Source organism: Stegostoma tigrinum, chromosome 24 (genome assembly GCF_030684315.1).
Source record: "Stegostoma tigrinum isolate sSteTig4 chromosome 24, sSteTig4.hap1, whole genome shotgun sequence".
Lineage (NCBI taxonomy): Eukaryota > Metazoa > Chordata > Chondrichthyes > Orectolobiformes > Stegostomatidae > Stegostoma > Stegostoma tigrinum.
The window spans coordinates 2117356-2142838 of record NC_081377.1 but is presented as its reverse complement, the minus strand read 5'-3'; the positions used below and the strand labels follow the sequence as shown (position 1 = coordinate 2142838).

Genomic DNA, 25483 nt, shown 5'->3' with positions numbered 1-25483 from the left:
GAATGTTAGTTGGTCAAGGGTGATGGAGGTGTGTTGTGCGTTATCAGCCACAGGACAAGAGTAACGGAATAACACAACAGACATGGCACTCATGTTGCTCATGATACCAGATGGAATGGGGACCCTACAAGATCTCATGATCTTCACAGAGTAATTGTGAGCAGATCCAAAGATCACCATCACCCCGACACAGCCAAGTTGATGTTTCTGGGTGGCAGGGACTGGATGCCCATCAAGGCCCCATTCAGATTTGGTGCCTGACCTTTAACTCCCCGAGGTAATGGTAGAGCTGGTGACTGCCTGTCCGTCCTCAGTGCATGATTGGACAATGTATTTGTCTTGCATATCTAATTAGCTACTGACCACATGATTGCATGTAGCTAGCTACTTTGCATCCAAGTGCAGTGACACAGTCTCCCAGTATGGCCATCAGAACCTTGACATGTGAAGAAGATTTCATCCAAGATTGTGAAAGTATTTTTTGATGGTATTCATGTGGCCATAAGACCATAAGATCCCGGAGCAGAATTAGGCTATTTAGCCCATTGAGATTGCTTTGCCATTTGATCATGGCTGATAAATCTCTCAACCCCATTTTCCTGCCTACTCCCCGTTAAACTTTGATCCTCTTACCTATCAAAAACCAATCTATCTCTGTTTTAAATAGACTCAATGACTTGGCCTCCACTGCCCTCTACAGCAATGAGTTGCAGAGATTAACCAACCTCTGGTTGAAGAAATTCCTCATCATCACAGTCCTAGAGTGTTGAGCCTTCCCTCTAAGGCTGTGCTCGTGGGTCCTAGTCTCTCCATTTAAGGAAGCATTTTCTCCACGTCCACTCTATCTAGGCCTCTTAGTATTCTGTAAATTTAAATCAGAAGCCCTCTCATCCTTCTACAATCTATCGAGCACAGACCCAGAGTCCTCAACTGCTCCTCAGAAAGCGGGCTCTTCATGCCTAGGATTATTCTTGTAAACCTCATCTGGACCCTCTCCAAGGCCAGCACATCCTTTCTGAGATAATGGGGCCCAAAACTGGTCACAACATTCCTAATGTGATTTAAGGGGAGCCTTATACAGCCTCAGCAGTACATCTCCGTTCTTGTATTCAGCCTCTTGAAGTGAACGTTATCACTGCATTTGAATTTCTAACAGTCAACTCAACCTGCATGTTAACCTTGGGAGGATCCTGAACTAGAACTCCCAAGTCCCCTTGTGCTTCAGATTTCCAAAGCCCTTCCCTGTTTGAAAAATAGTCTTAGGAAGGATGTTTTGGCCTTAGAGGAACTCCAAAGTACGTTTATAAGGATGATAGCTGGACTTCAGGGATTAAGTTATGAAGAGACCTTAGAAAAATTAGACCTTCACTCTCTAAAATTTAGAAGGTGAAGGTGATCTATTCAAGGTTTTCAGGATATTAACAGGGAAAAACTGGGTAAACAAACTGTTAAATTATTTCCACTTTTTGAAGATTCCAGAACCAGGGGCATCATCGAAGAATTAGGACCAAGCCGTCCAGGGTGATATTAAAAAGCACATCTACACATAATGAATGATGGAGGTTTGGAGCACCCTGGCAAATGGCAATCAGTGCTAATCCAATCGTTAAATTTAAATCTGAAACAGACGATTTTTGTTAAGAAAGTGTATCAAAGGATATGGGCCAAAGGCAGGTATACGGAGTTAGGCCACAGATCAGCTACGATCTTATTGATTGGTGGAGGAGGCTCAAGAGTTTGAATGGGTTACTCTTGTTCCTGAGTTCCTATAAGAAACACTGGGGCAAGAGTGTAGACTAGAACAGGACAGAAATGCTTCGAACGTACAGAAATCTCCGTAAAGAAGATTTGTAAGGAACAATAGAAGACTCCAAGGGATAAAATTCAAGATTCCTACGGAAAAAGGAAATAACTTTAGGAAAATGGTGTATAGATCAGAAAGAGAGTGCAAGGGAGTGTAAAAGGTTCTTACCTTTCACAAAAAGCATCACATTAGGCTCCATAAGGCACAGCTGTAAGGAACAGTGATAGGCCAAAATAAGCTTAAATAACGGCCACCAAATTCAGAAGACTACAGAATTTATTTAAGCTGAAAATGAACAAATTTAAAGGAATCTAGTGAAAGAGCTTGGCAGAAGAAGAAAAGGCAGGACATCCTAAATATTCAAGAGGACCAGGACTCAGTAATTAAGGCATAGTTATGACAAGAAGAGTGTTAGATTAGATTAGATTCCCTACAGTGTGAAAACAGGCCCTTTGGCCCAACAAGTCCATGCTGCCCCTTGAAGCATCCCACCCACACCCATCCCCCCATAACCCACACACCCCTGAACACTATGGGCAATTTAGCATGGCTGATCCACCTAGCCTGCACATCTTTGGACTGTGGGAGGAAACCCACACAGACATGGGGAGAATGTGTAAACTCCACACAGACAGTTGCTGGAGGCTGGAATTGAACCTGGGTCCCTGATGCTGTGAGGCTGCAGTGCTAACCACTGAGCTGCCGTGCTGCCCCCAAAAGCTACTGTCTGAAAACCTCATCTAAAATTTTGTGTGGAAGGAAGCGATTGCTGTGTTAGACCATGAAAGGTGAGAAAACAGGCATTTTACCCAAGAAGAACCAAGAAAATTTCATTTTGGTCAGAGAAGGGGAAACACTCAAAGAAGCAAGCATCACACAAAAGTGTAAAGTGATTCATTTTGGAAGGTCGAATTTGAATGCAGAGTACACAGTTAATGGCAGGATTCTCGGCAGTGTGGAGGAACAGAGGGATCTTGGGGCTCATGTCCATAGATCCCTAAAATTACTACCCAAGTTGATAGACTTGTAAAGAAGACGTATGGTGTGTTGGCTTTCAGTGGCAGGGGAATTGAGTTTAAGAGCCATGAGATAATGCTGCAGGTCTATAAAACTCTGGTTAGACCACACCTGGAAAATAGTGTTCAGTTCTGGTCACCTTTTTATAGGAAAGATGTGGAAGCTTTAGGCAGGGTGCAGAGGAGATTTACCAGGATGTTGCCTGGACTGGAGGGCAGGTCTTATGAGGAAAGGTAGAGGAAGCTAGGGCTTTTTTCATTGGATCGAAGAAGAATGAGAGGTGACTTGATAGAGGTGTACAAAATGATGAGAGGCATAGACAGTGTGGATAGTCAGAGACTTTTTGCCAGGGCAGAAATGACTATTACAAGAGGGCATTATTTTAAGGTGATTGAAGGAAGGTATGGGGAGATGTCAGACATAGGATCTTTACTCAGAGAGTGGTGGGTGTGTGGAATGCACTGCTGGCAGTGGTAGTGGTGTCAGATATATTATGGACATTTAAGCAACACTTGGATAGGCACATGGAGGATAGTATAATGCAGGGGATGCAGGGTAGATTGATCTTAGTAGGATAATAGTTCGGCACAGCATCATGGGCCGAAGGGCCTGTACTGTGCTGAAGTGTTCAATGTTCATTAAAATTTTATCACTAAATTGGAGGGAAATGCTGAAGAAGGTGGGAAAACCCAGTTAGCAGTAGAGATAGAGAAGAAACACATTTTTTAAAAAGCTTGAAAACACTAACTTACTACAGAACATCAGTAATACAATTTAAAAGTTTGCTTAAAAATTCAATGCAGTTTTTCAGCAATACAGAGTTAAAATGACTTGTAAATAAAAGAAACACTGCAACATTGCTGTTGCACAGAGAAAGGTTTGGAGGTGCTGGTGTTGGACTGGGGTGGACAAAGTCAGAAGTCACATGACACCAGGTTATAATTCAACAGGTTAATTTGAAATCACAAGCTTTCAGAGGGCAGCCCCTTCATCAGGTGAAGTGAGACAGAAGAGCACACAGACGCAGAATTTATAGGCAGACAGATCAAGGGCAGAGAGATCAAAACTTGTGATTTCAAATAAACTTGTTGGACTATAATCTGGTGTCATATGACTTCTGTCTTTTGTACAGAGAAAGGTCACTACGCTTGAAAATATTCATGCTGTTTTCTCTCCCCAGATGCTGCCATAGTTGCTGAGTTTCTCCAACAATTTCTGCTTTTTCAAGCTCTACACTCATTCACTTTATGACAGCTTTGGTGGATACAAGCACAAAGAATGGTAGATTTAAAGCAGCATGGAGGTGATACAAGTTTAAAATATCTTTGTAGTAATAAGATTATTCTGCATAGTGAGAGGAAATAGTAAAAATTAAAATACCCACAGATTCAAAAGGCGTACAGAACACAAGACTAGAATTTTTTGAGGCATCAGAATTGTTTCCAAATTTAACTATAGGACAAGCTGAGTAAGTGGAATATACTACTATACTAAGTGTAGGTGGGTAGTCTATGTTCACTAAGGTTTAAGTGGATGGCCAGTGGGCTGGAGGCCCTCAGTACAGCAGGACAGACAGCATGCCCAGAAGACAGCAGGGAACGGGTTGTTGGACTGGGGACCAGTGGGGACAAACAGCGGCTTGAAAGCCAGTCAGAACACCTGGAATCTACTGCAATATAATGTTTATCTCTAATATGTTTGTCTGACCATAATGTTTATCCTTTTAAACTTTCTCTCTTATTTTTCTAACTTATACAATGAATCAGTGTAAGGTGATGTAACTTTTTCTTCTTTAGTTCTGTATGCTGTATCTAATATTGGTACCTAGGTACTTTGTACTTAACATGTACCAACAACAACATTTATAAAGAACAACATTCTCTGTGAAGGATATTTGAGAGTTAAAGGTCTTCCAGCAGAGAAACAATCTTCAGATCAGAACCAAGTCAATTGTCTTCTAAGAAGTGTTCTACCATACTTATACATTCTGAGAAAGATGTGAAACATCCAGACCATCTATATTTAGAGATTTGGGGAGATGAGCATCTATATTTAGAGATTTGGGGAGATGAGTTGTTGGCAAATATAATTTACTTATATTCACAATTGTATAACGGGTTAACGATGGTGGAATAAGCTTGGTGTGGGGTGGGGGGTATGCTGTGTTAGAAAATAGCACTGAATGTGTTAATATTCACATTATATTGGCTCCAGTCTTTCTAATCATGTCACATACAGTCTGTGGGTGGAAACAAGGAGCTCTACTCTACATTTCAGAGGGATCTGATTATCTGTGTCAGCTCTGTATAGTAGCTATGCCTGACCAAATGTAGCTGTACTTATTTCCGTCATGCACTAAGTTATCATCTTATCCAAAAATAATGAATAAATACTTTATGACAGTATATCCTCAATCACTAATCATGACATATGCCCAAGACAAAGGAGGGGTAGTACAGTGAGCTACCTCCAACAACCCTTATTCAGTACCAGAAACTGGTACAGATGGTGAATACCACAAGGTGCCAGCAGTGGAAAGTGGAAAGTGGAGAGATCACTGTCTCACCAGTCTTAAAGTCTTGACTTTATCTTTTAGGGTTTCATTTTTAGATCCCATCTTGAGCAGCTTCACACAATCTGTGAATTTTATAATGTCACCTGTTGAATCAGTGTCTATTTGACATTTCACAATAACCTGACTCTGCCACCTCGTCCCAAAGGTTGCAAGCCATTCTTTACCTTAAGACATGACGTGAAAACTGTTGCGGGGTCCAGAATGATTCATAACAATCATTGCCCAACATCATGGAGCAAATATTTTTTGAGGCATGTTTTGCTTCTTTCTAACTAAGCACATGCATACAAAGCAATTCAGCTTTTTTGCAGCGGATGCATTGCTTTCTGCACAGTGGGCTTTGGCTGTTTTTCTTTTGTGCACTGTCCACTGCAATATTTACACTCTCAGCTCTAGCTTGATCTGCCCTGACTGTAAATTGTTCTCTTAGTCAGTGACTTCTGTTCGGAAAACGCGAACTGCCTCTCAGCATCGGTGCTCAGGTCTCTCAGTTATTCTTCAGCCCAATATTCTTCAGCTGATGATGAACTAACTCAGACTTTTGCCACCCGTCAATAGTTTTTCTACAATTGAGCTTCTCACCTTTCACACAGCGGGAGACCATTCTAACCATCCTCCCTCTGATGAGATCATCCTTCAAACTGATAAGATTCAATGAGACGCCTCAGCACAATCACATACTGATCAATATTCCCCTCCTTTTCCAGACCTCTGGTTTAAAACACATAAATTACAATCCTAGATGCTTCAATGTGGGTCTTTAAGGGTCCAGAACTTGCCATGCCTTGCTTTTTCTTCCCACTGACGGCTAAGGTTCATTGTATCCTGTAGCACCCTGTCCCCATCACCTATATTCAAATGACTACAGGTCTTAAAATAAAAACAGAAAGTGCTGCTGGAAAGATTCAGCAGGTCTGGCAGCAAGTATAGTGAGATAAATAGAGTTTTGAGTGGAAAAAAAGGAGTGTTAGATTGGACATGAATTGTTAATTCTGTTTCTCTCCTCAAAGACCCTGCTGACCTGTTGTGGTTCTCCAGCATCTTCTGTTTTTATTGCAGGTTTCCAGCTTCCACAATATTTTGTTTTAATTGTGACCCTTATTTGTTCAACACTGAGACAATCTCATCATTCTGAAGAGAATGCCAATTTCCCATTCCAATCTGCCTTCATCTCGATAGCAGCAGATACTGGAACATCTAACAAAATAATGACTCACCTGACTGTCAACATCCTGTACAGAGATACAGACTCCAGTTAGAATTATTGTCTGCTTGTTTTGTTTTTCATATTTGTTAGTTCTCTTAGAGGTATCAAAATCTACTTAAAGTTAGCTTTATTCTCCGGACACCATGTTCCATTTTGTGGGAGAAATAACAATGGCCTTTATTTACACAATGATAAAAGAACAAAGAAAATTATGGCACAGGAATAGGCCCTTTGGCCCTCCAAGCCTGTGCCAATCTGATGTCAGAAGTCATAGAATCCCTACAGTGCCCATTGAGGCTATACCACCCACAGTCTGTGTTGACCCTCTAATGATCATCCCACTTGGACACATCCCCCACAACCCCACAACTAATATAGGAGCTCGAACAGTTCATCCACTTCACCAACATCTTCCACCCCAACCTTCAGTTCACCTGGGCCATCTCCAGCACATCCCTCACCTTCCTGGACCTCTCAGTCTCCATTTCAGGTGACCAGCTTGTAACTGATGTCCATTTCAAGCCCACCGACTCCCACAGCTACTTAGAATACACCTCCTCCCACCCACCCTACTGCAAAAATTCCATCCCCTATTCCCAATTCCTCCGCCTCTGCCGCATCTGCTCCCACGATGAGGCATTCCACTCCCGCACATCCCAGATGTCTAAGTTCTTCAAGGACCGCAACTTTCCCCCCACAGTGGTCGAGAACGCCCTTGACTGCGTCTCCCGCATTTCCCGCAACACATCCCTCACACCCTGCCCCCGCCACAACCGCCCAAAGAGGATCCCCCTCGTTCTCACACACCACCCCACCAACCTTCGGATACAACGCATCATCCTCCGACACTTCCGCCATCTGCAATCCGACTCCACCACCCAAGACATTTTTCCATCCCCACCCTTGTCTGCTTTCCAGAGAGACCACTCTCTCCGTGACTCCCTTGTTCACTCCACACTGCCCTCCAACCCCACCACATCCGGCACCATCCCCTGCAACCGCAGGAAATGCTACACTTGCCCCCACACCTCCTCCCTCACTACTATCCCAGGCCCCAAGATGACTTTCCATATTAAGCAGAGGTTCACCTGCACATCTGCCAATGTGGTATACTGCATCCATTGTACCCGGTGTGGCTTCCTCTACATTGGGGAAACGAAGCGGAGGCTTGGGGACCGCTTTGCAGAACACCTCCGCTCGGTTCGCAATAAACAACTGCACCTCCCAGTCGCAAACCATTTCCACTCTCCCTCCCATTCTTTAGATGACATGTCCATCATGGGCCTCCTGCAGTGCCACAATTATGCCACCCGAAGGTTGCAGGAACAGCAACTCATATTCCGCTTGGGAACCCTGCAGCCCAATGGTATCAATGTGGATTTCACCAGTTTCAAAATCTCCCCTTCCCCCACCGCATCCTAAAACCAGCCCAGTTCGTCCCCTCCCCCCACTGCACCACACAACCAGCCCAGCTCTTCCCCTCCACCCACTGCATCCCAAAACCAGTCCAGCCTGTCTCTGCCTCCCTAACCGGTTCTTCCTCTCACCCATCCCTTCCTCCCACCCCAAGCCGCACCTCCATCTCCTACCTACTAACCTCATCCCACCTCCTTGACCTGTCCGTCTTCCCTGGACTGACCTATCCCCTCCCCACCTCCCCACCTATACTCTCCTCTCCACCTATCTTCTTTTCTCTCCACCTTCGGTCCGCCTCCCCCTCTCTCCCTATTTATTCCAGAACCCTCACCCCATCCCCCTCTCTGATGAAGGCTCTAGGCCCGAAACGTCAGCTTTTGTGCTCCTGAGATGCTGCTTGGCCTGCTGTGTTCATCCAGCTTCACACTTTATTATCTTGGATTCTCCAGCATCTGCAGTTCCCATTATCTCTAATATACTTAGCCTGCACATCTTGGACACTATGCGCAATTTAGCATAGCCAATCCACCTTAGCTGCACATTCTCGGGTTGTGTGAGAGGAACTTGGAGCGCCCAGAGGAAGCCCACGCAGTCACAGGAAAATGTGCAAAGTCCACACTGAAAGCTGCCTGAGGCTGGAATTGAACCCAGGGCCCACGGCACTAGGAGGCAGCAGTGCTAACCACTGAGACATCATACATCATATGAGTATACCGTACTGAATGAAGGCCTTTATCAACTATTGACACTTTATTTATCTTTCGGTGTGTCTGAAAACGTGTTGAATGTCACTGAAGCCTTGGGGGCAGGGTCTTCTGGTGCAGTGGTAGTGTCCCTCCCTTTGAGCTGGATGGCCTGGATTCCAGCCCCACCTACCCTAGGTATAATAACATCTTGCACTGGTTGATTAGGAAAATACTTATTACTGAAAACTTTGTGTGCTGTGGGGTGGACACTGTAGGTAGTTTAGACTGACGGATAACTGAGGTGGAACTCTTTGGGGGATGAGTTTGGGGATTATCATTGGCAGGGCCTTAAATAATCAGCACAATGTGTCTGGAATTCAAATTGTTTAATTTTGTATTCAAGTTTAGCTTCATCCAGTATCTGAACACAGGAACTGTTATTTGATAGATAGAGTATCCAAACCTGAGAAAATCGACAAAAATTGTTGTCAGCAATGACAAATTTAAGCAGAGAATCAGGGAGGGCTGACAGAACATTTAATTGCAATGTTGAAAATTACAAATGAGCCAAGATAAAGTGGATGGGATGCACTGATATCCATTGAGACCGAGGATGAGGAACAGTGGACATAGATTTGAAGCCACTTGTAGAAGAATCGGAAGGAAAGAGAGGAGTAATGTTTTCACCCACAGGATGACAGGAATCCAGAATTCACCGGAGGTGGAGGAAATCCTAATCGTATTTAAAATAGACACATTGAGGTACAGTAACCTACAGAGCTAGAGACCAGGAGACAGGAACCAGACAGTTGGTTGAGGCTAAAATTCCTTCTACCAGCAGGTAAAGATATGCTGGGCCAAATGGTCATCTTTTGCATAGTAATTCTTTCAATGTTTCTCCCTACTCTCGCAATGGAACAAACAGACACCCCTTAACCTGTATCTGATGCCCTTTCCATTTAGTTACAGCTCCCCTCTCTCAGTGAGAGCGGGTTGAATGGCCTGGATATTCCGAGGATTGACGATGGAATCCCACCTGCTTATAGCTTCTATCTGTTAGGATGTGGCTCCACATTTGTAGCAGAGAATTCCTGTCCCAGCTCCTTCAGATATGCATTGTCATCCTGAGATAAACACAGCTCCTCCGTGGTGCAGGGTAGTCGGGGAAATCAAGCCATGCCCCTTCTTGTAGCTGTCACTGTGACGTGTTTTGAGAACAAAGAAGTACAGCAAGACACTTTGACAGCCCCTGTCTAAGGGTAAGTGTGGGGTTAAGCTAGCAGCTAGTTAAGGGCTTAAGGGACCAGGTAGATGGTGTGTTAGGGCAGCAAGTAAAGAAGGTGCCAGATGGTAGGGTATGGCCAGGTGCGTACGTTGCCAGACAAGTAATTGTATGCTTTGGGTAACAGACACAGAAAATGTTAGAGAAATTCAGAAGTTTGGCAGGATCTGTGGCCAGTGAAAAAGAATAAAGGTTTCAAGTCCAGTGTGATTCATCTTGAAGAACAAGCTTTAGTCTGTATCTAACCCTGTGCTGTCCCTGTCCTGGGAGTGTCTGAAAGGGACAATGTAGTGTAAGCTTCAGTCTGTATCTAACCCCACACTGTCCCTGTCCTGGGAGTGTTTGAAGGGGAGAGTGTAGAGTAAACTTTAGTCTGGATGTAACCCCATGCTGTCCCTGTCCTGGGAGTGTTTGATGGGAGTAGGGCAATAAATGCTGGTATAGCCAGCAATGCCCACACCCTGGGAATGAACAAAAGAAAAGTGGAGGCGGCAATGTTTGCTGAACATGCATCTATGTCCTCACTTCCAGTGACATTCTGTCTTCCATAAATCATACATCCATTTCTACATTAATGAGGATTTCAGGTAGATCACACAAACATGATCAGGAAGTGACACCTGCAACAAATAGGGAGAGGTGTCAATATTTTAGAAACGGAAGTATTGTCTTGGAACAAATATAGAATTTACAATCAGTTCATTGGCAGAGCTGACTTGCACAATACTGATGTGCAGGGATAATGGGAACTGCAGATGCTGGAGATTCCAAGATAATAAAATGTGAGGCTGGATGAACACAGCAGGCCAAGCAGCATCTCAGGAGCACAAAAGCTGACGTTTCGGGCCTAGACCCTTCATCAGAGAGCTCTCTGATGAAGGGTCTAGGCCCGAAACGTCAGCTTTTGTGCTCCTGAGATGCTGCTTGGCCTGCTGTGTTCATCCAGCCTCACATTTTATTATCACTGATGTGCAGGCATGTGTCCATAATACTTGTAACACCGAGATTTTAACTTGATCTGATGCAAATGTAGGGGCAGCACGGTGGTTCAGTGGTTAGCACTGCAGCCTCACAGCGCTTGGGACCCAGGTTCGATTCCAGCCTCGAGTGACTCTCTGAGTGGAGTTTGCACGTTCACCCTGCGTCTGCATGGGCTTGCTCCGGTTTCCTCCCACAGTCCAAAGATGTGCAGGCTAGGTGGATTGGCCATGCTAAATTGCCTGTAGTGTTCAGGGGTGTGTGGGTTATAGGGGGATGGGTCTGGGTGGGATGCTTCAAGGGGTGGTGTGGACTTGTTGGGCCAAAGGGCCTGATTCCACACTGTAGGGAATCTAATCTAATGACATCAAGCATTATGTGCACGATGCAGAAATATGGCAATGAGGTAGATGATCAGCCATGATCTAGAGTGATGGGCTGAACGGCTTACTCCTGCTCCTGAATACCTCCCCATTGTTTCCATGGGAACAGGCAGGTGAATTTTAAATATTGTTGCAGCAATGGAAAAAAGCTCTATTGCAGGTTATAAACTTATTTTCTCTAGTTGGTACAACATAGAAGAAAAAGAATAGTTGGATTTATATAGCACCTTCTGGGCATCCCAAAGTGTTTCACAGACAAAGAGATACTTGTAAGTTGTAGTCATTGTTGTAATATATAAAATGTGGCAGCCTATTGAGGCACAGAAAACTGCAATGATTGTGGAGAACATTCTACGTCTATGGAACATGGGATCTTTCGTTTTGACCTGAGAGGGAAACCAAGGACCAAACGACAGGACCTGGCACAGCAGCCCCTACAATGGCCAGCCTAGCTTTTATGCTCAATGGTTGAAATTTCCCATGAGGGAATATTTTCATCGTGGCCCAAAGGCTGGGCCAATTTTCCAGAAGACTCCCAATGAGCAGGCCACGTTCAGGATCAGGGTCCCATGTGGGTCAAGGGTCAGGCTGAGGAGGAGGGAGACGGAATGAGCACACACTTGTGTCTGCAGTGGGAGCATTCCTGAGGGAAATGCAGGGTGTCCGTTTGGTGGAGCTTCCCCCGATGGAGGGCAGCAAGATGCTGAGCGGAGGCACCTTGATGCATCGTCCGGCAACGGAAGCTCTTAATCCGGATCCCTCACCAAATATGATCCTCCTTGACCTGTCCATCCTGCCCGGACTGACCTATCCCCTCCCTACCTCCCCACCTATACTCTCCTCTCCACCTATCTTCTCCTCTATCCATCTTCGGCCCACCTCCCCCTCTCTCCCTATTTATTTCAGAACCCTCTCACCGTCCCCCTCTCTGATGAAGGGTCTCGGCCCGAAACGTCAGCTTTTGTGCTCCTGAGATGCTGCTTGGCCTGCTGTGTTCATCCAGCTTCACACTTTGTTATCTAGGTTAATATTGGTGCAGCATTACTCACTTTAAAAGGATGTTGCCTTATTTATCATAGTTAGTATGTCAGTGTATCTTTAAGAGACGTGCTCATGATGCATCGTTACCACGTAATGTGTGACCGGAGGGAAGACTCCATCTTACCTCAAATCATTTGAAGCATAACACTCTATTGGCAGCATGTTCCTCTAATGTAATCTAATGGCTTCATATAAGCCCAAATGCTTAAGTGTCAGAAGATAATATTACTTGTATATAATAGTTAGCTGTAATAAATGCCTGTTGGATTCTTCAATGATATACAGCTTCTTATGTTACTGAGGTTTTGTATCAGTAAAACAACCTGTTGGAGATAAACTCACAACAACAAACAAACCACAGCATTTATAAATCAAAGAAAAACAGTGGGGATTGTACGTCTTACAGTCTAGGCATTTATACTGGAGCGCTGCCTCAGCTTGCTTTCTTAGGTAAATCTCTCGAGTGGGGCTTGAACACACAAATCTCTGACTCAGAACTGAGTGACAGCAGATACCAATAAAATGTACGTTCCGGCACTCGAGTTGTATTTACCCTGCCTCCTTCAACTATTGACAGTGTGAATAATCATACAGGTGATATAGTGATTGTAAAGAGGTCAACCGGCTCATAGAATAGGAGTTCCTTGATGGGGGCAGTCAGGGAGCCCTCGCTGACAGCTAAAAGGTGGAGTGTCAGAGATACTGACGTTCTGGTACCTGACTCTGAATGAAGCAGTACTAAAGTCAAGCACAGTCCTTGTGAAAGTAAAGGGTGCATGAGTGACAGGATACAGGCCTCTGTGGAATCACTTCGGGTGACATGGGAACTCTATCAAGGAAGGAACTAGATATTCAGAAAGGGGGAGAGGGATTTCTGAGTAAAGCTCTAGGCCAACGCCTCCCATCTTTTCTCAGATATCCATACCCAAGGTGGAGAGGTGGGGAGTTGTGAGACAGCGGGAATTATAATGGCTCTGGGACAGTGGGAACATGACATTGCAAAAAATGGAATTCTTTATTTGGAATTCACCATCTTTTCCTGCCTACTGTGGATGGTAGGGTCACCAGTTTGATTGCCAAACTCAGGCTGATTCCTGAATACAAACTGGACTCCTGTGATTTCACTGGGAGACTGACTGGGCCAGTTTTATTTTATCCTGGGCCAGAGTGGGGAGTTTTCTTGTGGCTTTCATAATGAGTGAAGCTAGGTCAGAGGCCAAAAAGGCTCCTCAAGAGAAGTTAAAACCTTCTAGTCTGGCAGAGGAGGACTGCAAAGGTCTTACAGGTTTCTGCTCCCCAGGTTGCTCTCTTCTTTCCTATCAAACCTTCCCACTGTCTACTCTGCTAACATCAAGCATGCCTTTGGTGGCTGTCACCCCAGTTACACCCATCACCATGTAGTCTGTTTCAGAACGGGCAATGATAGGCAAGAGCAGATAAAGCCAGGAATTCAAACCAGTTGGCTCACTCCATCACTGGTCTCAAATTTGCTGCGGCTGAAAGACCCTGGAAAAGTGCCACGGTATTTAAACATAAAATATTACGTTCAGAGGCATAAGACTTTATAAAGAGAAAGGACTGAATGAGGCCTGTCCCCTGTCTGGCACACAGAAACCTTCCAGCTACAGCCAGTTGTGTTAACTTTAGGGATCGTAAAAGGCCCTCCTTTGCCTTGAATGCACAGGAAATGTAAAACGTCAAATGTTACACATGGTAAGGAGACAATGTGAGATCAAATTGATTTTGAGAGCATCTCTATATTTCAGAGTAAAATTATATATGAAAACAGGCAGCTCTGTTTTGTGTATCTGTTCCATTGGGGAGAGTGTGTGTGTGTGTGTGTGTCTGTGTGTGTGTGTGTGTGTGTGTGTGTGTGTGTGTATGTGTGTGAGAGAGATTGTCTGTGTGTGTGTGTGTGTGTGTGTGTGTGTATGTGTGTGAGAGAGATTGTCTGTGTGTGTGTGTGTGTGTGTGTGTGAGAGAGATTGTCTGTGTGTGTGTGTATGTGTGTGTGTGTGTGTGCGTGTGGTGTGTTGGGGGGGGGGGTGGTTAAGTGTACACTCCTTAACAGCAGGAGGCAAACATCTTCAGGGTGTCCATAAAGGCTAACCACAACTTGGCTCAACGAGGCGTTGTGTCATCTCACAGTCTGAAAGTTGAGGGTTCAAGTTCTTATCCAGCTCTATCCATTAAAACTGACACTGCAGTAAAATACTGATTGAATTCTCCCTTAAATGATTTATTTCAACCAAAGCTTGATCGGCCTGTCCTCGTGATTTAAGTGTCTAGAGCAAGTATTCACAGTACTAATCCAAAACAATTCTGCTGCTTGTGAAATGGCTGCCTTGTAATAGTGGGCACTGCACTATGCTCCTGGTGTAAAACCTGCTGCCTCAGGAACATTTTTCGGGAAATGTATTTTTCCACTGCCTCCGATCGCGACAAATCTCCCACCAAATAGTGTTGAACAGACCCAGACACGAGGTGAGGTAAATCCTTGGTGGTGGGGAGCTTTAGAAAGCAGTTGGCTGTTATTCCCAAGCTACGCCACACTTGGAGCTCATCGTTTCTCTAATTACTCAGACACTGTATCCCAAAATATTGGTGTCTGAACAAAATCTAATTTACATTTCAATAAATTAACACCAGCTCTTTCATCATTGCCCAAGGGAGTTGGTTCCACACATTAACCCCTCACTTACTGACTCAATGTTCAAGATTTTCCTGAATGCCTCACAAGGGCCAAATGGGGATCCCAAACTGGCAGACATCCTGATTGGTTGTCTCTGAGCCTGCAGTGCTATGAAGGCCAGCAATGGGCTCCTGATTATCCCAGACAATTAATGAGTCTGCAGTTCTAGCCCCACCAGGAGAACAGGAAACAGCTGATGGAAGCCAGCTACGACCTGGACCTACTCTCACTGACCTCCCTGTTGGGTGTCAGAGAAATGGCGTTTCATGGGCGTTTCATGGCCGCTTCAGCCTGGAGGGGCAAGTTTCCTCTGCTAGGTTTGCCTGGGCCACACTTACAACCTTCACCCTTCCCTTAAGCCAGGGCCATTCTCTCAGGGATGTCTTTGACGACCACTGCAGCCCCCTCCTCCCCACCAAGACCACCCAAGTCATGCTTCAGGGAGGCCATTTGATTGAGCTGGCAACCTCTTCAGGTCCAGGGGTGGGGGAGCACTGATCCTAGAAAAATGCCTCAGTGGCTCAGGGGTTAGCAAGTGGCCTCACAGCACCAGGGACCTGGGTTTGATTCAGTCTCTGCCAACTGAGTATTGAGTGTATTTAAGACGGAGATAGATAGGTTCTTGATTGTCAAGGGAATCAAGGGTTATGAGGGGACAGGGGGAAAGTGAGAGAATGGGGTTGAGAAACTTATCAGCCATGATTGAATGGCAGAGCAGACTCAATGGGCTGAATGGCCCAATTTCTGCTCCTGTGATTTACTGTCTGAGTGGACTTGACACATTCTCCCGTGTCTGCATGGATTTCTTCCAGGAGCTCTGTTTTCAACAGCCCAAGGATGTGCAGGTTAGGTGGACTGGCCTTGCTAAAGTGCCCATAGTGTTCAGGGATGTTCAGGCTAGGCGGATTAGCCATGGGAAATGCAAGGTTGCAGGGATGGGAGTGAGTCTGGGTGAGGTGCTCTTTGTAGGGTCAGTGTTGGCTTGACGGGCTGAATGGCCTGCTTCTGCACTGTAAGGATTCTAAGATTCTAGTGTCCAGTTCGTGCCTTTATTATACAGTTTGGATGGCTGCCCTGTATGGAGCTAGCTTCCCATATGTTGCTGGGTAAGTTTCTGGAACAGTGGGATTGCTCCAAGGAACTACCTGAAGTAGCTCTCCGCTATTGTTCTGGCATTCAGCCCACCAGTACTAGGGCAGAAAGATTACTCCCTCTGTTCTTGATTGGTATAAGCACCCTTCAGGAACCTACATTGACAATATTTTATGCGTTTAGTTCTCCTCAGATACTCAGTGGTAGATGTATTGCCATATCTTTACCTGTGAAAGCCGTCAAACTCAGTGGTCCTGGGCCAATTTTGTTAGCTCCAACAAACAGGGTAAGAGCTGCCCTTCAGTTTCTGAAGTGAGATCCCAATTTTTGGTCCCAGATTGAGTGAGAATCACAGAATACAAATCTGACCTTTAAAAATGGCCTTCTTCCACTTTGGATTTTCTGTCTGAGGTAGGATGGCTGGATTCAGAATTGGGGTGGGAAACCCAGGAACAGCCTAACAGGATGCTGGAAGCTAGGGAGAACCTGCCTCGGGGTTCCAGAAATGTGGCCAAACATTTTTTTAAAAAGTGAAATCATAAAACATCCCTCTTGCTCTCTCTCACCTGCACACACTCCCCACGTCCCATCCATGCTGACATCTGCCTTAGGACTCATCTCAATGCCCCTAATGGCCCCACTGCCATCCTCAGTCCATCCCCATGCCCGTCATACTGCTGGACATCCTGTGATCCTAATCGTTTCCAAGACCTCTTATAACCTCTATATGAACGCATACCCTTACCTGTGACCCTTTGTCCTTCTCTCTCCGTGCCAAATAACTATGGGACAGGTATAAACCTCAGAAGGCATCATGACTGTGGTTATTGATGTCACTATTGGAAGAAAATTCTCTTTGAACAAAAAGAATTCAATACATTGAAATTCCTTCAACTAATTCCTTACGAAAACAAACATTTCACTTAGTTAAATCATATAAACATATCCATTCAATAAGCAATTAAAGCCATTCATCAAAATGCTCACTTCTTAGACACCCTGTTTTGAAAATGATAATGCAGGAAATCAGGCAGTAGCATCAACCCTATAATTGTTTCAGTCAACCAGGCACTCTCAAATACCCAGATAATAAAATGTGAGGCTGGATGAACACAGCAGGCCAAGCAGCATCTCAGGAGCACAAAAGCTGACGTTTCGGGCCTAGACCCTTCATCAGAGAGGGGGATGGGGAGAGGGAACTGGAATAAATAGGGAGAGAGGGGGAGGCGGACCGAAGATGGAGAGTAAAGAAGATAGGTGGAGAGAGTATAGGTGGGGAGGTAGGGAGGGGATAGGTCAGTCCAGGGAAGACGGACAGGTCAAGGAGGTGGGATGAGGTTAGTAGGTAGCTGGGGGTGCGGCTTGGGGTGGGAGGAAGGGATGGGTGAGAGGAAGAACCGGTTAGGGAGGCAGAGACAGGTTGGACTGGTTTTGGGATGCAGTGGGTGGGGGGAAAGAGCTGGGCTGGTTGCGTGGTGCAGTGGGGGGAGGGGACGAACTGGGCTGGTGCAAACAACTGCACCTCCCAGTCGCAAACCATTTCCACTCCCCCTTCCATTCTCTAGATGACATGTCCATCATGGGCCTCCTGCACTGCCACAATGATGCCACCCGAAGGTTGCAGGAACAGCAACTCATATTCCGCCTGGGAACCCTGCAGCCATATGGTATCAATGTGGACTTCACCAGTTTCAAAATCTCCCCTTCCCCTACTGCATCCCTAAACCAGCCCAGTTCGTCCCCTCCCCCCACTGCACCACACAACCAGCCCAGCTCTTCCCCCCCACCCACTGCATCTCAAAACCAGTCCAACCTGTCTCTGCCTCCCTAACCGGTTCTTCCTCTCACCCATCCCTTCCTCCCACCCCAAGCCGCACCCCCAGCTACCTACTAACCTCATCCCACCTCCTTGACCTGTCCGTCTTCCCTGGACTGACCTATCCCCTCCCTACCTCCCCACCTATACTCTCTCCACCTATCTTCTTTACTCTCCATCTTCGGTCCGCCTCCCCCTCTCTCCCTATTTATTCCAGTTCCCTCTCCCCATCCCCCTCTCTGATGAAGGGTCTAGGCCCGAAACGTCAGCTTTTGTGCTCCTGAGATGCTGCTTGGCCTGCTGTGTTCATCCAGCCTCACATTTTATTATCTTGGAATCTCCAGCATCTGCAGTTCCCATTAACTCTCAAATACCCAGCAGTTTTTTTTCTTGAAACTCTTTTAGACAGTTCCTTGACTACATTGTCAGTCCCAACTGGTTTAGGCTCTTCTTATGCCATACATATCTTTTCACATCCCCCAGGGTGCCTTTCCCTCACAGAATATGTCTTGGGACCAATCCAAAGGGGTACCTTGTCTCTACAAAAGAGGTGAAAGATAAAACGTGCCACCAACGCTCACAATTCACAGTTCCCTCGCTGCTCTCCACAACCTACACATTCCCATGACCCACTCATGCCAATCTAGGAAACTGGATGCCATCTACTCATTACTCATGGCTCTTCATGCCTATTTCATGAGGGTAGTAGTGATCACAGTGTTGTAATGCAATATCTCAGCGTTATCTTAGAGCCCAAACGTTTGTGGCACCTGTGTACCATGGAAAAAATGCAGGGAGAATTGTTGGGAATCCCAATTTCTCTGCCCCTCAGCCATTGAATGTACAATTTCCCATTTCTGCAGGTGGTCGGGGGTGCCTTTCTGCCTTCATCTACTATGCCAGGTCATTGAGTATCTGCAAATACCCATGCATGTAGGAGAAAAATTGTGACATAAAGCACTATTGAGAAAAGCACTTTCTCAAAAAAAAACAGATTTTGACGCTCTTGACAGTTCTTGACAAATTGAATAGTTCCAAGGGTTTAATGTATCTTTTGTGTGCAATGTTATTTCCAGTTAACAAACCCAAAGGGCATCTGAACCCCATAAAAGGATCCCTAATTCACCTCTCTGAAGAATACTTAATGTCCCCAAGCTCCACACTCCCACAGGTTCCCTGGCTCCCACTTCCCTAAGCTAACTTTGAGCCATATCCACAGGGGTACCTCAGCTGTCCAATGGTGTACTCTGTCAATCCAAAATAAATGCACTGAGAACAGAATTGTTCTAATGTAATCCAAACACTCCAAAGTCTGCTTTCAGCAGAGGAAGCTAGTCACGTCAATGGCCACCTTCCTCCAGGGAACCTCACATGTGTGAACCACAGCCCACAGTCCAAGCTCCATCCACTACCCCACACCCGACTACCTGCAGAGGTGGGAAATTCTACATTCAAGGGCCGAGGGGCAGAGAAATTGGGATTCCCAACAATTCTCCCTGCATTTTTTCCACGATACACAGGTGCCACAAACATTTGAACGCCAAGATAACTCTGAGATATTGTGTTACAACACTGTGATCACTACTACCCTCATGAAATTTCTCCTCCACTCCTCCATGGCTGCACTATAACTTACATTTATTCACCGTCTCAATCCAGACAGACTGTGAATTTCAACATTAAACGCTTTCCCTCCAATGGGCTGAGATTGATTCTTTACTTAATAAAGCCATCTATTAGAATGGATGCAGGATAAATTGACTGTAAAAGCTTCTACTGTTACATAAAAAGGAATGTTTGGCTAAGAAAAATGTGGGTTCACTACAGGTCAGAGTCAGGGGAATTTTTAATGGGGAATAGAGAAATCGCAGCGGAGAAGCTAAATGATGACTGTGTGTCTGTTTTCACATTCAGGAAATCTCCCAGAACTAAAGATCCGAATGCCTCAGGAAAATAAGGAGTTTAAGGAAATTAACATTCGTAATAAGGTTATGTTGAAGAAATTAATGAGGCTGAAAGTGGATAAATCCTGGTACCTGACAATTTAAATCTGTGTGTTAAAAGAGGAAGCTATGGAGATAATGGATGTATTGGTGCTCATCTTCCGGGGAGGTTTGTATACACTCTGGAATGACTTGTACAGATTGGAAGGTAGTAAACACTATTTCAGAAGGGAGGAGGAGAAAAAAAACAGAGCACTATGGTATTAGGGCAAATGTTAGAATCAAGTATAATGGGTGTAATAAATGGACCATGGGATATAAATGATCATAGTCAGCACGGATATTATAAATGGAAAATCATGTGTGATGAGACTGATGGGAGATTTTGCGCAAGTTATTAACAGAATTAATAAAGGAGAGTGGATGGATGTAGTTTGTTTAGAGTTTTAGAAGCTTTTAATAAAGTTTCCCACATGAGGCATTAGCAAATGAATGTAAAGTATTGATATGGATTAATGACTGGCAGATAGACTGAATACAGCAGGAATGAATGGATCATTCCTGCGTTGGCATGCTGTGACTAGTGGGGTACTGCAATGATCAAGATTTGGGTCCCAATTGTTCAAAATACACATCAATGATTTGGAATTGGGGACCAAATATGTGCCATGGTGTGACTATTTATAAAACTTTTCACTGTATTTTTCATGTAAAAGTAGACGTGACAATAAATTTCTATTCTATTCAAATGTAAGATTTCCAAGTTTGTGAATGATACAAAGCTGTGTGAGAATGTGTGTGGTGAAGATGTTGCAAAATGATTTCTTGAGGATCTCCTTTTCATTGGAGGTACATTGTTGCTGAGTGTTTCTTAAATGATCAGAGGTGAGAACATGTGAGCACATGTTGACGAAGTGAAAGTTTTCTTTTACGTCGAGAGCTATTTATCTATGGAATTCTTTCTACCAGAGCAGGTCATGGAGCATGTTTAAAGTAGAGATTTCTAAATATCTATGACATAAAGGGACATGGGAATAGTGAGGGAAAGCGTCATTGCTGTGGCTAATCAGCAATGATTGTACTGAACTAGGGAGCAAACTCCTGAGACTGAACAGCCTACTCCCGCGCCCATGTTCTGTTCCCTTGCCTCCCCTTCTCTTGTCTTCTTCCTGGGGAAAGTTGGCTTCTTATCCACTATCTTTTCAAAGCATTAAAAAGTGTCAATGCAAGTGGATTAATCTCATTATTTTGAGTACACAAATCTTTCTGTCACACAAACAAGATTGTAAAATGTGGGTGGGTGTGGTTCGTGTAAACTTGCACCTTCCTGCTCTGGGACATACAACAGTGACAGCTGAAATCAGGGTGACTGAATCTCCAATGACAGACTAAGAACTGCATTCAAACTTAAGTTGCAACAGATCTAGCTTTCTGTCTGAGCCAGGAAGCAGTTCACCCATTGACTTAGATTTCTAACACACTTTTTTACCTGTGACAGTTATTTAGTAATGCCTAGAGCTCTCTCCCTCATATTCTATGTCAATGTGGTGAAGTAGTGAGGCACACAGCCAGCCAGACCAGAGGGAGGGTATGTCTTTCATTGCGCTGCCTGGAGATAGCTCAGAAGTGCCCGAGGTTTTGTAGCATCATCAGCTGTGTGGCTGTTTCTCAGAAGGCTGCAGCAACCATGTCTGACATTTAAATTCCTCACTGGGGAGACTGCAGGATCACCAGTCTTTCAAATGGGATTTAAACCGACATCTGTCCACTCTCTCAGGTGGATGTAACAGTTGATCCAGCACTGTAGCACTGGATCAGGCGTGTTATGCCTGGTGTCCTGTCAATGTTTACCTCAAAACATCACAAAACAAATGACAAAAGGGCAAGGAAGAAGGGCAGCACAGTGGCTCGGTGGTTGGCACTGCTGCCCCAGAGCACCAGGGTTTGATTCCAGTCTCAAACGACTGTCTGTGTGGAGCTTGCACATTCTCCCTATGACTGCGTGGGTTTCCTCTGGATGCATGGTTTCCCCCAACAGTCCAAAGATGTGCAGGCTAGCTGGAATGGCCATGGGAAATTGCCCATAGAGCCCGGGGGTGTGTGGGTCAGGTGGATTAGCTATGGGAAATGCAGGGTTACATGGCGGTGGGGTGGGTCTAGTTGGGATGCTGTTTGGAGGGTCAGTGTGGACTCCACGGACTGAATGGTGTGCTTCCACACTGCAGGGAATCAATGATTCTAAGTATCAAATTGGACTCAAAATGTTAACTGTTTTTCTCTCTCCACAGATGCTGCCAGACTTGCTGAATTTCTCCAGCATTTCAGTTTTTATCTCAGCTTTCCACATCTGCAATGTGCTGCTTTTATTACAAAGAAAAGTGATGATATAATCATTATCACATTGCTGCTTGCGGGATCTTACTGTGCAATAACTGGCTGACACATTTCATATAATACAACACTTCAAACATACTTGATTCTCTGTGAAGCATTTTGAGCAGCCTGTGATCATCAAAGGTGTTACAAAAATGCAGGTCTTTCTTTACAAATGACAACAGCAATCTTGTGATTTATATTCCCTGGAATTCTTCACCTGCAGGCACCAGCAGGTCCTGATTTGGGAATTTCTCAGCCAATGAGTCAGGAGAATAGCCTATCCCAAGCTCCAGATGTAGGGATTCCAACAGTGCAAAGTAGCCAGTTAAAAAGAGAGGTGACCAGGAGTGAGATGCTGGGGTTAAAGGGCCAGAGCTGAGGAATGGAGGTCTCAGGAGTGATACTTGATTTGCTGAATGTGTCCATACGGGCCTACAGGCGGCCTTAGCATTTCCAGGTTAAGAAGGTAGCTCCTTAACCCTTCATAATGCTCCCGGTCACCAGCCACTGAATGTTATTGGCATGTGGAGATTAGGGTTGAAGCACCCCACAGTTAAATAGCTCGGCAGCAGTCATTGCCTGGACTCTCACGCAAAAGCCATCGTTTTAGTGACAGGGGACACAAGGCTTCTGCAATATTCCCAGGAGAACATTGCTGGGGAAGGAAATGATTCAGTGGGAACAAATGGCCTCTAAATTCCTTAATTGCTACAAATACTTAATGCTTTCAGCTTACTGGCATTCCCCCATGAAATAAACTCTTCATAAACTATGACAAAACCCAGCTGCAAATTCCTTTCAGGCAGAATTCTGCATGATACACTCCAACAATTCAGCATCCCGTCCCACTGTCACACTGGTACACATTGGCATCACTGTTAACCACTCTTCCATTTACACCCATTCTCAATCCAGTTCTGTTTTTAAAAAGTTGCAATAAGTCACAGAGCCAGCATCTGAAAGCAAGTAGCAAACGAGCACTTATACACCAGTAATTACAGTACTTGTTGTTTAGAAAACTTACAGCCCAAATACAATGAAAACAGCAATCAGCCCCAAGATGTGTCTTATAAATAAATATGCAGACACGCACACAGAGTGCGAGAGTAATTGTACAAACACACTGGGACTATCACACATATTGACTGTTCTGTGTCACATACACAAACATGATTCAAATCGAATCTGATCACACGGTCTAACTGTCCAAATGAAGCCTTTAAAGGGTTAACCTGGCAAACTTGAGACTTGAATCAACACACAAGATGCTAATGAGAGCTCTCGATGCAAAGACTGGAAATGGAGCAGATTTCCGCCGAGTCACAGATCACAATGGACTGACAATAATTGTGTGTTTTGATCAATTTGTTAGCATTGCAGCGCCCAGCAGCTTCGGAAGGCAACCAACTGCTCAAAGAATGGGCTGAGTTACAGGTCAAGCACAGAGAAACGGAAGATCACCCCATCCCCAGCTTCAGCCCCCTCCCCACAGACCCTCAACCCACGAGCTGTTGTGGACAAGTCCCAACGATGGGATATTCTGACAATCAGATGTGATTTCAAGGATCATGCCAACCAAACAGCAACAGATACAGCATTACTAATTCTCTCCTCATCCCGCAATTCTAATTGAAAACCAACTGTGAAAAACTAGGAGCGCACTCACCGATGGAAAAATTGCCCTTTCCTGTTTGCCGGAACAAAGATTAGGTTTCACGTGCATAAGTACCTTTAACTCTTGGCCATTCTGGTCGATTGAGAGTGCAGAAATGAATGCATCGTTCATTCCCTGGCTTTTTGCTGTCTAAGCGGAGAAGCTCGCAGCTAAAAGCGACCCTAACGTCACCATGGTAACCTACCTGACCCACTTATCCAAACTGTCAGCCGCACTAGAACCTCAAATATTCAGGACTGCACGACATTTCTGGTTTAAAAATACACCCCAAGCCGAGCAATGCAAAGACGCACAGAAGCCGCTTCAGCAGTGAACAGGCGGGCCAGCAACATCAGCCATCATTAAAATGCAGGCGGTGGGGGGGGGGGGGGGGGTCTCTACAACAGGAACTGGCTAAAAATGTCTCTCTAATTGCTTCTCTATTTAGTTCTACGAATAAATTAACCACTGTTCCCCCTACCACCTTTAAATGTTTTTTTTAGATCGGTCTAGAATGAGGAATAATTATACAGCCCAAAGAATTAATGATCAGTTGAAGCTATAACTGCCTGTGCTACTTTCCGGAGAGCCGTCATGGTGTATTCTGATAGCAGCCAGGGGTAACATACCAACTGTCTATTGTCTCTACCATCCTTCTGCACATGGAAAGCCAGGTCATGGTCCCACAAGTGGCTACCATCCTCCACTGCCTTCTTCAAGTGATCTTGCAGGAACAGAGGCAAGAAGGGGTGATGTCTTTGTCTTGGGTGTGATGCCTTGTCCATCAGTTACAGGTCCCACCCTGTATCCAGATCCAACCATCCTGCATGTTGGGGGTCCAGGCCAGGGGGTTAATAGAGTTCCACCCAAGATGAATTGAGTGTCGGTGTAGGTAGACCACTCTCCCGGTCCCGCCTGCACACATTCACATTGTAGTTGGGGAGATCACTCATTGACAACATCAGAAGCCTTGGCTGAGATTTTCCCTCAATCTAGAGACTCAGTGAGCCTGAGCTAGAGACACCAGGTACTCAACAGCTTCTGGCCCTCCTTAGAGATCAGCTCAGTCAGCACAGGCACCTATTGAAGAACCTATTCTGGGAACACCAGACAAAGGTGGTATTGAGTTTGCAATCTGAGCAATCAATGGAGTGAAGTGAAATGATGGGGTGCCCTTCTCATTGTTGCCGTCGTTACTCCCCCCCATGCAGTAATCCCACCCGCTGCCCAATCTCTGTGTAGCCAGGCGATGGGACATCCAACACTGGCCACTTTGTGTTGGTTGTTCCATTCACATCACACCAACCCTCAAATGGTGAATGTGAACATTATAGAGTCATACAGCACAGAAACAGGCCCCTCAGTCCAAACCCCCTGATGCCATTGAATATCCCAAACTACACCTTAAAATTGACACCAGTCCTAATGAAACTCTCACTGTCTGACTTCACCATTAACCCAAACTGTGATCCTGAGCCCGGCCCTGAGCCTCAACCCCATCCTAATTCAGATTCTGACCCC

At 45.1% G+C, this 25483-nt stretch overlaps 1 protein-coding gene across 10 annotated transcripts in view; it reads right to left on the bottom strand.

Moving 5' to 3' along the window:
- rims3 (regulating synaptic membrane exocytosis 3) overlaps positions 1-24691 on the bottom strand; it is a 194408-nt gene extending 169717 nt beyond the window's left edge. For 4 of the 10 annotated variants that reach the window (XM_048557708.2, XM_048557706.2, XM_048557714.2 and 1 more), the window contains exon 1: positions 23975-24103. The gene's annotated coding sequence lies outside the window, so the exon portion shown is untranslated. Of the gene's footprint in view, positions 1-16918; positions 17009-23974; positions 24134-24167; positions 24296-24591 lie in introns of those variants that run through there. The other 6 variants (XM_048557711.2, XM_048557707.2, XM_048557713.2 and 3 more) reach the window with 5 other exon arrangements.
- Positions 24692-25483: the final 792 nt, after the last annotated feature.